Source organism: Bubalus bubalis, chromosome 2 (assembly GCF_019923935.1).
Source record: "Bubalus bubalis isolate 160015118507 breed Murrah chromosome 2, NDDB_SH_1, whole genome shotgun sequence".
In the NCBI taxonomy this organism is placed as follows: Eukaryota; Metazoa; Chordata; class Mammalia; order Artiodactyla; family Bovidae; genus Bubalus; species Bubalus bubalis.
Genome location: NC_059158.1, coordinates 3,893,986 through 3,907,983, shown reverse-complemented (window position 1 = coordinate 3,907,983; position 13,998 = coordinate 3,893,986). Strand labels below are relative to the sequence as shown.

The following is a 13,998-nucleotide window of genomic DNA, read 5'->3' as shown; positions in this document are numbered from 1 at the left end:
TTTACACATCTCAGCTCCAGAGCCATTCTGGGGCCTTAAGATCTGTTGATGGCCTGTGTTCTCCTGGGAGGGGCTGGACTCAGGCGGTCATCTGGGAGAGGATGAGCTGGCCTGGGGCGTTTCTGGCCAGCGTTGGGGTCTCAGCTGGAATCAGGGCAAGAAAACAAAACCCAGTGGCACAGCCTGGGGAAGTGTGATTCCTCTCGAGGTCGATGGGGTCTGATGGGGCCAGGTGGGTGCACCGGGCTGGGCTGCCGCTGATATGTCTCAGGCACGTGCATGTCCCCAAGTCCTCGAGTCCACGGCAGTCACTCTGCTCCCTGCAGCCTCTGTGCTGCTGGTTGGGTGATTTGAGGGACACAGGAGGGGACAAGTCTCATGCTGCTGGTCCCATTTTCCAAATTTCACAGCTCTGCCTGTTGTCGTTGTTCAGTCGCTAAGTCATGTCTGACTCTTTGTGACCCAGTTGCCTGCAGCACACCAGGCTTCCCTGTCTTTCACCATCTCCCAGAGTTTGCTCAAACTCATGTCCATTGAGTTGGTGATGCCACCCAACCATCCAAACCTCTGTTGCCCTCTTCTCCTTTTGCCTTCAATGTTCCCCAGCATCAGGGTCTTTTCCAAAGAGTCGGTTCTTTGCATCAGGTGGCCAAAAGATTGGAGCTTCAGCTTTAGCGTCAGTACTTCCAATGAATATCCAGGGTTGATTTCCTTTAGGATGGACTGGTTTGATCACAGTGGATACGGGGCTGGTTGATCACAGTGGACATGTCCACAAACCACATATCTCAGCTGGTTGGATAAATACACGGAAAAGAGGCAAGGCCGAGCAGTTGAACGAGAGCAGGAGGGAAGCTGGACTTTCATGTTGGCTCTGGTGGCTGCCAGCAGTCACTTGGGAAGCCTGAGTTTTGAAGCTAGTGACTAATTTCCCCTGCACTTGGAAGACTCTTCGGAAAGGTGTTAGCGCATATTAACTTTATTATCATCATAACAGAGGTATTTGCTTTGGCGCTTAGGATGGAGTTTCTGAGTGTGGATGAAAATCTAGTCTCAGGCCAAATATTAGCAGATGGACCTCTGCTGTCTTTCAGAATTCTTCTGCAAATAAAACAAAATAAACAGATCTTGCGTTTGACTTCTTCCTTTAGGTGGGGTGGTTACTAGTTTTGCAAGCTTGTGCTCTGTTCACCATACAGGCCTAGTTGTGCGTGGATCTGAAAGTTTGCCTTCTTATATGGCTGTGTTTTGATGGGGTATTTTAATTTTCTTGTGTGATTCCTATGATAACATTCAAGGGTCATTGTGGATCCTTGAAAAAAAAAAAAGATGATGGGAAGGCTTCCGTGAGATGCCATGGCTGGAAATCCGTTACCATGGCAACACAAAATTAATTTCCTCTTTTCTGTCCTTGACGTGCTGTGGTGTGTTCCTTTCCCCCCTGCCCCATCCTCTTTTCCTGCCTTTGAAGAGAAAGAAATGACTTATGAGTTGGTAAATGCATTCTAGCTAGTTGTTCTGTTATTTCCTGGTCTCTCCTTTTTCCCCACCTGTCAAATCTTATTACTGTAGAATAGCTCGCAAAGCTCCCTGATGGGCCATTGTATTTCAAATAATAGCAGTTCTGCCCCCATTCCAGTCTCCTCAGTCAGCATTTCATTGGGAATTGACTCACACAGCCAAAGACGGGTATGTGATCTGGATTTTTGTTTCTTCAGCGTGGTTATGTAGAAAAGTGAAAGTGTGAAAGTGTTAGTCACTCAGTCGTGTCCGACTCTTTATGACCCCGTGGTCTGTATAGCCTGTCAGGCTCCTCTGTCCATATAAGCCTCTAGGCAAGAATACTGGAGTGGGGAGCCATTCCCTTCTCCAGGAGATCTTCTTGATCCAGGGATTGAACCCGGGTCTTCCACGTTGCAGGAAGATTCTTAACCATCTGAGCCACCAGGGAAGCCCTGGATACACAGACTGGGTGTTCAAAAACGCTTAAACATGGTTCCTAATCTCAGACACAACGAGACGCAACGAGCACCATCGCAGCGGAACGGCTACTGTTCGTGACACTGCGAGCAGGAACGCCCACATCCCGCCGCCTGCCTGGGAGCTGGGCGAACGCGTTTTTGAGTGTGAAGGTAGGTTTTGGCTGCCGAGTTCAAAATTCTGTATCCCTTATCTTGTTTACTTCTAACTGCAAAAGAAACGGGATTCATTGGAACTCATTACTGACAGATAAAGGGTGTGAATCTGCACCCTCTTTTGGCCTCTGAATTCCATTCCCCAGGGATAACCGGAGCCTGACTTCCATGAGCTTAGGAGGAGGTGGTTTTTTATATTATAAACATTTGAGGCCAAAAAGAGATTAAAAAGCAATGGAGATGAGCTTTCATCGAAAACACCTTGCCAAATGTCTCAAGGGAAATAACGACCCATTTGAAGTTCTTAGGATTGATCTTTTGCACGACAAACACTAAATGCAGTTTTATTGTGTGTTACCGTGGGGGTATCACATACCCTGTGCTCAGCCACTCAGCCGTGTCTGACTCTTTGCGGCCCAGTGGACTGGGGCCCACCAGGCTCCTCTGTCCATGGGATTTCCCAGGTAAGAATACTGGAGTGGGTTGCCATTTCCTCCTCCAGGGGATCTTCCCAATTCAGGGACCGAACCCGCCTCTCTTGTGTCTCCTGCGTTGGCAGGCAGAGTCTTTACCATTAGTGCCACCTGGGAAGACCTGGGGGTATCATGGTGCCACATAAAATCTTACCATAAGAGCACAAACAAACTTGAACTTGTCTTACCACTGACAGTGCGCATTTGTGGCTGAAGAATGGGAAATGCAACTCAACTCCTCATTTATTTTACTGAGGACCTGATACATGGCCTGGGGATACACGGACGAACCAGAAAACGCTTCCGCTTTCATCTGGAGTATAATGCTTCCATCACCTAGTTACGACATTACACGGCCAAAACATAAACTCAATAAAAGATACACATGCACTCTAAATCTCTTATTTTATGGTCAACATAGAGTCAAACGGTCATCTGTGTGCAAGCCATGTCTGCCATACACTCATCCCACATTACCTGGGCTGATCCCTTTGCAGGTTAAAGTCAGTCTTAGTGGTGGGGCTGCTGTTCATAGCTTCAACTTCCACCACTGCAGTCAAGACACAGACATGAAGAACCTTCCTCATTCTGCACCTTGACAACCACTTCTGGCTCCAGCTCCCCTTTCCCACCCCAGCAACCACAAATCACTGCTTCAGCAACATAATTCTGTCATCTTGAGAAAGTTACATATGTGGAACCATATAGTATGGGAGTGTTCTTTTTAACTTGTCATATACATATTAAGATATAAAAATATGTACACATTTATTTTTAATCGAGTATAGTAGACTTACGGTATTGTATTATATTAGTTTTCTGCATGCAGTGTAGTGATTGAATATTTTTAGACATTATAAAATGGTCAGCCCATACGCAACCTTTTAAGATTGGATTTTTTCTTTCTCCAAGTGGCCCTGGAGACCCATTCAGGTGGCTGTGTACCTCAGGAGCTTTTTTCTGCAGTGTGGCTATTTCACAGCCTAGCTGCGTACCTGTCCTTCATGTCGAAGGACATCTGTCCAGTTTGGGGGCATTACGAATAAAGCTGTCATGATCTTCCACACACAGGTTTTTGTGTGAACACGGTCTGCATTTGTCTGAGATACATACCCAGGACTGAGGTTCCTGGGTTCTATGGTAAGCGTATGTCTGGTTTTACAAGAAACAGCCTGTTTTCCAGAGTGGCTGTGCATTTTACATTCCCTCCAGCATGGTAGGCAGGTTCTCCTGGGAGAAGCTTGTTCCCCGGGAGAAATCAGGAGAGGCCGTGGTCAATCAGAGTGGTCAATATGGGGTTGACAAGTTCTATGCCCACTCAACCTTCCAGGTTCAGGCAAAACTCCCTCCCTGACATGAGATGGCTGTTCCCAGGAGGATCGAATCCTGGAAGCCATGAGTCGGGCGTGCAGCAGTGACTCATGCTGTTAGCAGGTATCGGAGAGGGTGGCTTGGGGAGCCAGCTGCGATGGGGGTTTCCTTGCTCAGCCTTCCCTGTCTCCTTCCCATCGCTGTCTTCAAGACCCCTAAGGCAGTTTTGGCCATACTCTGTCACACGGAAGCGGGCAGAATTCTTAAGACTCATTTCTCCCGTGCTTCTAGTATGAGATCAATTTATTAAACAGTTCTTCTCCCTCGAGTACTGCCCTCCCCATGCTTGGTAAGAAATTGTCCACTGCTGCCTCCAATCCCCGATCAGAGCCACATGACGAAACATCAATTTACACTTTTCCTGAGAAGCAAGACTACTGACGGAGCTGATGGTCTATCTTAGTCTGTCGGGCTGTCATAACAAAATACCACAGACTGAGTGGCTGAAATGACAAACAAATGCTTATTTCTCAAAGTTCTGGGGGCTGGGAGTCCAAGGTCAGGATGCTAGCTGATTTGGTGCCTAGTGGGGATCCTCTTCCAGGTTTGCAGACTTCTCTATGCGTCCTCACCCAGCAGAGGCAGAGAGAGCATCCACTCTGGTCTCTTCCTCTCAGAAGGACACTAATCCCATCATGGGTCCCCACCCTCCTGTCCTCATCTAACCCGAATTACCTCCAAATACTATCACCTTATGGGCTTCCTCAGTAGCACAGTGGTAAAGAATCTACCTGCCAATGCAGAAGACATGGGTGGGGAAGAGCCTCTGGAGGAAGAAATGGCATCCCACTCCAGTATTCTTGCCTGGGAAAATCCCATGGACAGACGAGCCTGGCAGGCTACAGTCCATGGGGTTGCAGAGAGTCAGACACGACTGAGAACACACTGACACACACAAACACACGCACACACTCCGTCACATCGGGGTTTAGAGCCCCAGCATATGAATTCTGAGGGGACACATTCAGTACATAACACGTGTAAAGACCTTCCTCTTCATGGCTAGCATTCGGCAAAGGGGACAGAGAGTGACACTGTTTCTGAGTCCGGCCACCCTGATTTACAATGAGCATGAGTGCCCCACGAAGGCCCTGGAATGAGGAGGACAGTGTTCAAGGGGGGACCACAGACTCATTCTTTATCCAAGAATTAGAGACACAGCATTCTCCAGTATCTCCAGGACATGCAGTTGACTCTTCCTAAAGAGACCATGGAGCTTCCCTGAGAAGGTGTCTGTTGTTGTTCAGTCGCTCAGTCATGTCCTACTCTCTGCGACTCCATGGACTGCAGCATGCCAGGCTTCCCTGTCCTTCACTATCTCCCTGAGTTTGCTCAGATCCATGCCCATTGAGTCAGTGATGCTATCTAACCATCTCAACCTCTGCTGTCCCCTTCTCCTGCCTTCAGTCTTTCCCAGCATCAGGGTCTTTTCTAAAGAGTCAGTTCTTTGCATCAGGTGGCCAAAGTATTGGAGCTTCAACTTCAGCATCAGTTCTTCCAATCATTCAGGGTTGATTTCCCTTAGGGTTGATTGATTTGACCTCCTTGCTGCCCAAGGGACTCTCAAGAATCTTCTCCTGACAAGGTGGAGAGGTTACCTAATGGGAGTTTCTATCAGGATGTCTTGTACTGATCAGGGAAACAAAATCCTCATTCCTAGAACTACAAACCACTTTCCCCTTCCTGCATCTCACATTATGTGATGAAGCCAGAAGGAGTCTGCTGGACGTTCCAACTCTGCAATAGAGCTCTCCCTGATGGGAAAGAGGGAGAAGTTTCTCGTCTGCAGGGCATGGACCACCCAGGAGTAGGATCTTGTGGCATGAATGACCCAGGTCTGCAAGCACTCACTGCCAGATGCCAGAGGAGAGAAGAACCAGCTGCCTTTGGTTTGGACCCTCTGCCAGCAAAATAAATTCTTAATTGAGAAGAGGAATAATTTCTCTGCTTCCTGGACCAACACAATCCTATTATATTTTCCTCCTGTTTAGAGGATTAAAAATACTTTTGCTAAAAATATAAAAAGAATTCTGTTGGAAGATGGCAAACGGAAATGAAAAATAAGATGGGAAAGCTGACTTCAGGCTGATAAACGAGAGCCGTGCACCTGCTGAATAACCACCACGTTCTTACTCCCACCGGGCTGCACACAAGTTCAGGGCCGCCCGTGAGCTGATCAAAGTAAAGTCTCAAGCAGGCCTGACTCAACACCTCACCCGTCTCCTTCGCGCCATCGCTGGAACCATTTGGATACCGTTCAGCCTTTTCTTGCCATCTGCTCGTGTGTTTTCAGAACATAGCGTTTAAAAGCCGTTTCTGTATGGAAACATTACCAGACAAAACTGGTGAAACGAGGGAAAGGCTGCTACCTTTGCCCAGGCTTAAGCCTCAGAAAAATGCAAAGAAAAGTCCTGGGCTAGGAAGTTTTTTTCTGAGATAAGGAGACGTAAATAATAGATGCTCACAACAGTTTGTACCTGTGAAAAACTGGAAGCAACCTAAATATCTATTGGAAGGAGAATGTATATAATTGTAGTCTATGCACAAATGATATGTTCTACAGCTGTGAAAGTGAATTCACCAAAGCTACACATACTAGCTATCTCTTGGAATAATGCAATACATCGATTTCAAAATAAACTGCTAATTCAACTGTCATTAATTCCATACATTTTAGGTTACACGTTTCTGTGTTGTCACACTGCATGCCTACAATACTATTTTGTATCCTCTCTCCAGACCCTTAAACGCTGTATTTGTTATGCCGGTGAAGGCCTTCAGCACCACGCTGAATGGAAGCGGTGACGGTGGGCACTCCCATTTGCCTGATTCTTGGTTTCAAAGAGAATGCTTCCCACGTTTCACCATTCAATGGGACGCTCGCTGTAGAACAGCATTTTAGGTGCATTTCTTTAAAGAGCGGGGAGCTGACTTTCAAAATCCAAGCTGGCAGAGCCTCAAAAAATTAAAAATAGAACTACCATATGATTTAGCAATTCTGCTTCTGGGAGTACATCCAAAGGAAACACAAACGCGAACTTGGAAAAGAGATCTGTACCACCATGTTCACAGCAGCATCACCTACTATAGTCCAGACATGGAAGCATCGTAAATGTCCACCAGCGGATGAAGCGATAAACAAGGTGTGATTATACATATATATATAAAATCAGCCATTAAAAACTGTGAGATAATAATGTTGGTTGTTTTAAGCAGCTAAATTTTAGGGTAATTTAGTATGCGACAATAAGAAACAAATGCATTATTTCAAATTAGGTATTTTTATCATCCTCACATTCATTGCTTATTTAAATTTGTCAGTTCTTTCGTCCCAGTCCATCTTGCAATTCAGAACTTATTTCTGGGATCATTTTACTTCTTTCTGAAGTGTTCCTTAGAAAGTTCCATTACTGAGAGTTTTTAGTGGCAAACTCTAGATTTTGTTTGTCCAGAAGAGTCTTTAATTTCCTCTAGTTTTGGCATGATAGTTACCTGAAGACAGAAGTCAAGGTTGATTGCTGTTTTTTCTTCTGAGTATACTGATGTTGCTATATTAAAATCTGCTATCACTCTAAATAAAATTTCTTGCTATGTGATTTTTCTTTCTCCTTACACCAATTACTTTTTTTTCCTTTGTTAACTTGTGACTTTATTCCAGTGGGTCTAGTTTTGGTATTCTTTTTATGAATCCCACATGGAATTTGTGTGCAGTGAATTTGGTGGTTTAGGTCTTTCATTAATTCTAGAAAATTCCAGTATTTTTCTTCAGAAATTGCATTTTTCCTGTTTTTTCTATTTTGTTTTGTAGCTGAAGCTTGTATCTCCATTTCTCTGTGATGTATTTTGAATAATATCACCAGCCCTTTTGTCCAGTTCATTAGTTCTAAGTTAGTGACATGCAGGATCTTAGTTGCGACAGGCAGGATTCTCGGTCTTTTCTTTAAGTGGCATTCAGGACCTAGTTCCCTGAGCAGAGACCGAACCTGCACTGGCATCATGGAATCTCAGCCACTGGATCACCAGGGAGGATCCCTCTCCATAAGCTATTTTTAAATCTGTGTTCTACCCTAGCCATGAGGCTTTTTATTTCAACAATTAAATATTTTAAGGGCTTCTGTTGATTCTTTGTCAAATCGTTCAGGTTTTTTTTTTTGACGTTCTGTTTTTCCTTTCTCGTGTTTTAGATTCTCTCTTTCACTTCTTTAAACAAATCAGGTGTTCTCTCTTTTACAGTCTGTATCTCACATTTTCCAAATCTAATGTATTCGGGGTAGAATTCTGCGTTTTGTTTTTCTGCTGCCTTTGCCTTATAGTGGTTTATTTCCTTGTGGTTTTAAATTTTGGATTGTAAGCTGAATCTTCAGAAATCGTGTGAAAGTTAAATTGAGAGTAGGTGTTCCTCTGGAGAAAACTGACATTTTCTTCTGCCAATATGTCTCAGGTATTCCCAGGTGAGGCCCACTTTAATGTGATTTCTAGATTTGGGATTTCCTGGATCATGAAGGGACTACACACTTGAGCCTCAAAACTGTATTGATATCAGGTATGGAGCTCCTGGTTCTCACAGAAGTGTTACTTCCTCCAGAGGCTGCACAGAGTCCGATAAGTTCCTTTGTTTCTCATCCACTGTTTATTGGGGCTATCACTCTCAGCAGGTCCCAGCTTCATGATGGGATCAATTCCCATTTTGCACCACACAGGCCATGGTGACCAGACGCCCACACGGCTGCTGAAGCTGCGTTCTGGCTCATGGAGACTGACTCAGGGCCTGAGCCAGACACAACCTCAGTGCCCTCTGTACCCTGTGTTTGTGCTTTCTTTCCGTTCTGGCTCCCAGAGATCTCCCGTTCTTTCAGGCAAGCTCAGCTATGTGTGTAGAAAGATCTGTGTCACATTTTACCCACAGATTTTATAGCAAGACAGTTTTCCATCCTGTGGAGGCCGCAGCGTGCCCGTTCCAGGATGCGCTGGTCATTTTTTATGGGCTGTCTTGGTCTCTCTCACCAGTGTCCTGCTTACGGATGCTCTTGTGTATGCGAGGGATTTCAAGGGACAAGGACACTGCAGCAGGGCATTATTCTCTCCAAAGTCTTCCTGAAAGTTCCATGGCTCTGCCTGAGGGCTTTCTCTGGGTGTGGGAGTGAGTTTGTTCTGTACACAGTCAGGCCAGACGTGCTGGGGAAACAACGTACCCAGGAACCACCATGACACACAGAAGTTGCCAGACCAACACTCCAGTTCCCTCTCCCTTCAGATCTGACCGCCCCAGGGCATGTCTCACGGGTCTCCCAGGAGCCCCAGAAGGACTGGGCTTCAGCTGCCCACAGTGGTCACCTGGATTGGCTTCCTTTTCTTCCCTGAATCACTTCTTCACTCTTTTTTGGTTCTTCCAAGAATCATTTCTCAAATAAATTTGCACTTGATTCCTTGTGTCACTGGTCATTTCTCAGGAAACCCTATAACTTAAACCTACTTCACTAATTTGTAATGACTATTGATGACGTATATGGTGCTAAATGTTGTGGACTCAAAGATAACAGCAAAGAAATAGTTTTATCTTCAGAGTGGTTCATATTCAGGCCTCCTGCTTTCTTGCCTTTTTTAAATAGAAATACACATTTTAGTGATGACTGTAGGTAGCAAGAAACAGTTCAACAGATTTGGGTCAAAATCTAACCAGCAATGTCAGGTGTTGGGGTGCTGACGGAAATAGCATGACCTGGACATGCTTGAACACTCGATTCTTGGGCTAGCAAGAACACTCTAAATTGAGTAAGTGGATTCCTTATTTTGGGGGCTTTGCATTAGTGGTAAAGGATCTGCCTGCCAATGCAGGAGACGCAAGAAACATGGGTTTAATCCCTGGGTTGGGAAGATCCCCTAGAGGAGGAAATGACAACCCACTTCCATATTCTTTCCTGGGAAATCCCACAGACAGATGAGCCTGGCGGGTTACAGTCCATAGGGTCGTGAAAGAGCCGGACATGCCTGAGCACACACACACACACATACCTAACTTACATATTTGTAATTCTTGGGGATTCATGTGGTGATATCACTTTGATACAGAGGATAGTGAAGGTAAAACTGAACAGTAAGATGCTTTTTTTTGAGATGTTCTGCATCCAGGAAGAGAAGGCCTTCAGGACTAGGTATCTAAAAAAAAAGGTGTGACCAGACTAACATCTCCTCTCTCTACAGCGAGGCTGTAAACTGCTAGAGCCTGATTCACCCCTAGCTCTCAGAGCTGTGTCGCTGCCTCACGAGGCTAAGGAGCACCTAGGCCAGCTGCCATGTTCATACATCAGGAGGCGGTGCTTCTCGATTAGGAGCTTTTCGTTCGAAAAAGGAGAAGATTGGGTGTCTTAGGTCTCCAAATCCCTCCTGGAGATCAAATGGAGCGGAACGGTAGTTTCCTCCTTGAGATGAGATGACCTCTAGTCCTTGCAACTTTTACTGTGTGTTACAACTGACCCCCTTCCTTCACAACTTGCCTTTTCCATGAAGGTGTTTGAGCATCTGACTCGGGCTCTGGAGTGGGTGAGAGGTAAGGCAATGACGAGTCAAGCAGGAAGGGAACAGTGGTCTCCGCTCTCTGGCTTCTCCATCACTGCCTTCCTGAAGGTCCGCTCCCCCAGGAAGGCGGCGTCCCTGAGACCCTGGGAATCAGCAGCGTTTGCACAGGCGCCTCCTGCTCCTTGTTTTGGCGACTGGCTCTAAAACCTCAGGCACGATTGGACACGATACTTGCTGTTCAACCGCTGCTTCAAATAAACCAAGAGCCACTGGCAATGCTCTGTTCTCCTCCGGGATTTTTTTTTTTTGAAATGTGCATATTCACTGACACAAGAGTTGCTCTTTCGTTTAGTTAAAACTGAAGCTAAGTGTGAGGCAGGAAAGCTGTGCTCCCTGGGAGAGGATCTTCCTGCCCACTCTCCATCCGGCTTGGATTCTAGCAGCTCCGTGCTGGCCAGACTGGAATTTAGATGCCAGAGAACCAGGGCTCCAGTGCTGTGCTTCCAGAATAGGCACCATCCAGGATCTAGACCCGAGCCTGCCGATCCCAGGTGAGGCAGGTGGGACTTGGGCATCTTCCTTGATGCCAGAAGCTGGCTGCTCTCAGCAAGCTTTTGTACACATGGAGAAGGGACCAGAAGAAGCTGGCTGCTGGCATCAAGCTGTGGGGCTTCGGGGTACGAGTGACCTTTCCTATTTTCATCATTGTCCTCTGTGACGGTCATCTGCTTCCTAAGTACTGCTAGAACTCTCGATGGGGCTCATACCACAGGAGAAGGCAGCTTTCCTCCTAAACAAGCATTGCCTTCACTGTTCTCTAGAACCATGCCACTTCTATGTACAGTTGGCAGCGATAGAACCTTTATGGAACTAAATGGTCCTCTCAGTGTTGTAAGAGAGCCCCCTCAGGTCTTGCAGACACAGAGGGTCTTGTTTTGCCGGGGCCTGGCAGGAAGGGATGTGGGCACATGGCTTTCAGAGAAGGCCTGCCTAGAAAGAGGATCGGGGTGTGAGTAGGAAGGAGAGGGTCTGGTCGCAGTGTACGTGCCATGATGGGGCACGTTTCACACCCTGGTGTTCACACAGGAGACAGGAGGCAGGGCTGCCCGGGAGGGTTCAGGGACACAGCTGCGGCCACGCTGCTCCGTGGCTTGTGGTCAGAACACTCTGTTTCCCTGGCTCCAAGTTTCCTCTTCTGGACGAGGAGACGCTTGGAATGAAGCCCTGGGGTTCTGTCTGGCCAGAACGTTTCCAAGTTCTGTAAGAGATCCCCTGTCTGCCCTGTGCCTGCTGGGTGCGGGGGTGGGGGTAGAAGGATGCTGACCCCTCCCCATATGCCTGCAGAGCACCAGGCTTGTGGAGAAATACGTCGTCATGGACAGATCCTGGCTGCCAGGCTCCTTTCAAGGCCAAGTAACATCCAGGACCACAGTAGACGGCCACAAGGCCCCGGTCAGGGACGGACGCCTGAGCCCCACAGAGCGTGAGGCGGAACCCAGCAGCTGCTCTAGGAACCCCGCCCAGGCTGGAGCGTGCCTCCTTCCACTCCGCCTGCCGCTTCACAGCCTCTGCAGACCGCAGTTGGAGAGACCAAGTCCTCTGTGCTGGCCTTGGAGCTGGAAAAAGACTGAGAGCCGATGCCGGGGGCGGGCGGCTGTAATGCCTTCTCTGACCAGGAGGGGGCAGTTGGGAGGGGGCCACCAGGGACTTGCTCCCTTCTGCGGACTTGGGTGACACCAGGCAGATTCTGGGACCAGGAAGAAAGGCAATGCCCGCCGTGTGGGGCTCCTGAAGACGTCATCTCTGGGGATTCTGTCTTTCCGAGTCACTTCTCAGGCCTGTCTGGGTGAGGCAGCCTGGGCATACACGAGAAGGAAGTTGCATCACATCACAAACACTGGATGGGCATGAAGCCTTGTTCTAGTTCTTTGGGGATCCAGAACGTTTCCACCAGTTTGGATAGGCTAGAGTGAACCACGGGATTTGTTTCTATCTTTGTAAGTAGGTAGGAGTGAAGACAAAACATCGTGAATAAGCCAGGAAAAAATATATATGTGTGTGTGTGTGTATATATATATAAAATGTGTATAAATATATATATGAACACAAGGGCTTGGAAAAAATTAAAACAGAAGGATTGATCAGCTCAAGTGGTCTTATGTAAAAATTGGACTGAAAGCTGGGCGAGAGTCAAACCAGCATCAGCAAACACAAAGTAAAAAGATAACCCAGTGCTATGTTCTAAGAGAATAAGTTTGCTAAATATGTTAAGGTGAGCCTCAGCTGTGCAGAAGATAAAATCCGCCGTGGCTGCTAAATGATCCCCTCACTGTATTTCTGACATCAGGGTGGTAGGTGTATGTTTCCAGCAATGCTGACAGGCCAGGTCGATGCATAATGATGCTACGGTGGCTTCACAATGACCCAGAGAAACACTCATCAGTGGCCGGAGAAGTAGCAGGACACAGGGAGCCCTGAGACAGGAAGGGGCTGAAAGGTCTTCAGGATGTAATAGGTCAAGTTCAAGTGCAGAGACGTCAACTTGCTGGCCGACCAGGCCCAGGATCAATTGATTGGTAACTTAAAACCTTTGTCCTGGCTAGTCTGAATGATAGGCTTTATGTTTGTTCTGGAACATACCCTTGGAAAATACTGACCTAGGTATTGCTATAATTGGGCTTCCCTCGTGGCTCAGATGGTAAAGAATCTACCTGCAATGCGGGAGACCTGGGTTTGATCTCTGGGTCGGGAAGATCCCCTGGAGAAAGGATTGGCTACCCACTCCAGTATTCAAGCCTGGAGAATTCTGTGGATGGGGAGCCTGGCGGGCTTACAGTCCGTGGGGTCGCAAAGAGCTGGACATAACTGAGTGACTAACACTTTCACACTTTCATTGCTATAACTCCAAAAAAAGTAAGAATACAAGGAAGAATAAATATCGGTGTAGAGATGATTAAGTAAAATCCACAGAAGAGATGGTTGGATGGCATCACGGACTCAATAGACATGAGTTTGAAGAAGTTCCAGGAGATGGTGAAGGACAGGGAAGTTGGATTGGGTCATGTCTAAAGAATTGGACATGACCGAGTGACTGAACAACCAATATCTTGACACTAGTTTAAGAAAAGGGTCCTAGTAAGTGAACAGTCAGTGTGATAACCTGTGCTTACTTTGTCTGATTTTAAAGATTTTAAAGCATTTAAGGAAATTGGTTGTATTTGTTTACCTGCTTAAGACAATTCTACTAGTAAGTTTGTGACCCATGGATGTATGCCTGTGATAAAACCAATTTTTTAAATTTACAAAGCTTTGGTTACGCAAATAGAGTTTAATTGTTTAAAGGGATATTTTAATAGAACATGGTGGCGGTTTAGTTGCTACAACTGTGTGGAACTCTTGTGACCTCAAGCACTGTGGCCAGGCTCCTCTGTCCATGGAATTCTCCAGGCAAGAATACTGGAGTGGGTTGCCATTTCCTTCTCGAGGGGATCTTCCTGACCCAG

General features: G+C 46.7%; 1 protein-coding gene across 3 annotated transcripts in view; it reads right to left on the bottom strand.

The window, feature by feature from the left end:
- LY86 (lymphocyte antigen 86) overlaps positions 1-13,998 on the bottom strand; it is a 42,991-nt gene that overhangs the window by 20,359 nt on the left and 8,634 nt on the right. The gene's annotated exons all lie outside the window — the stretch shown is intronic.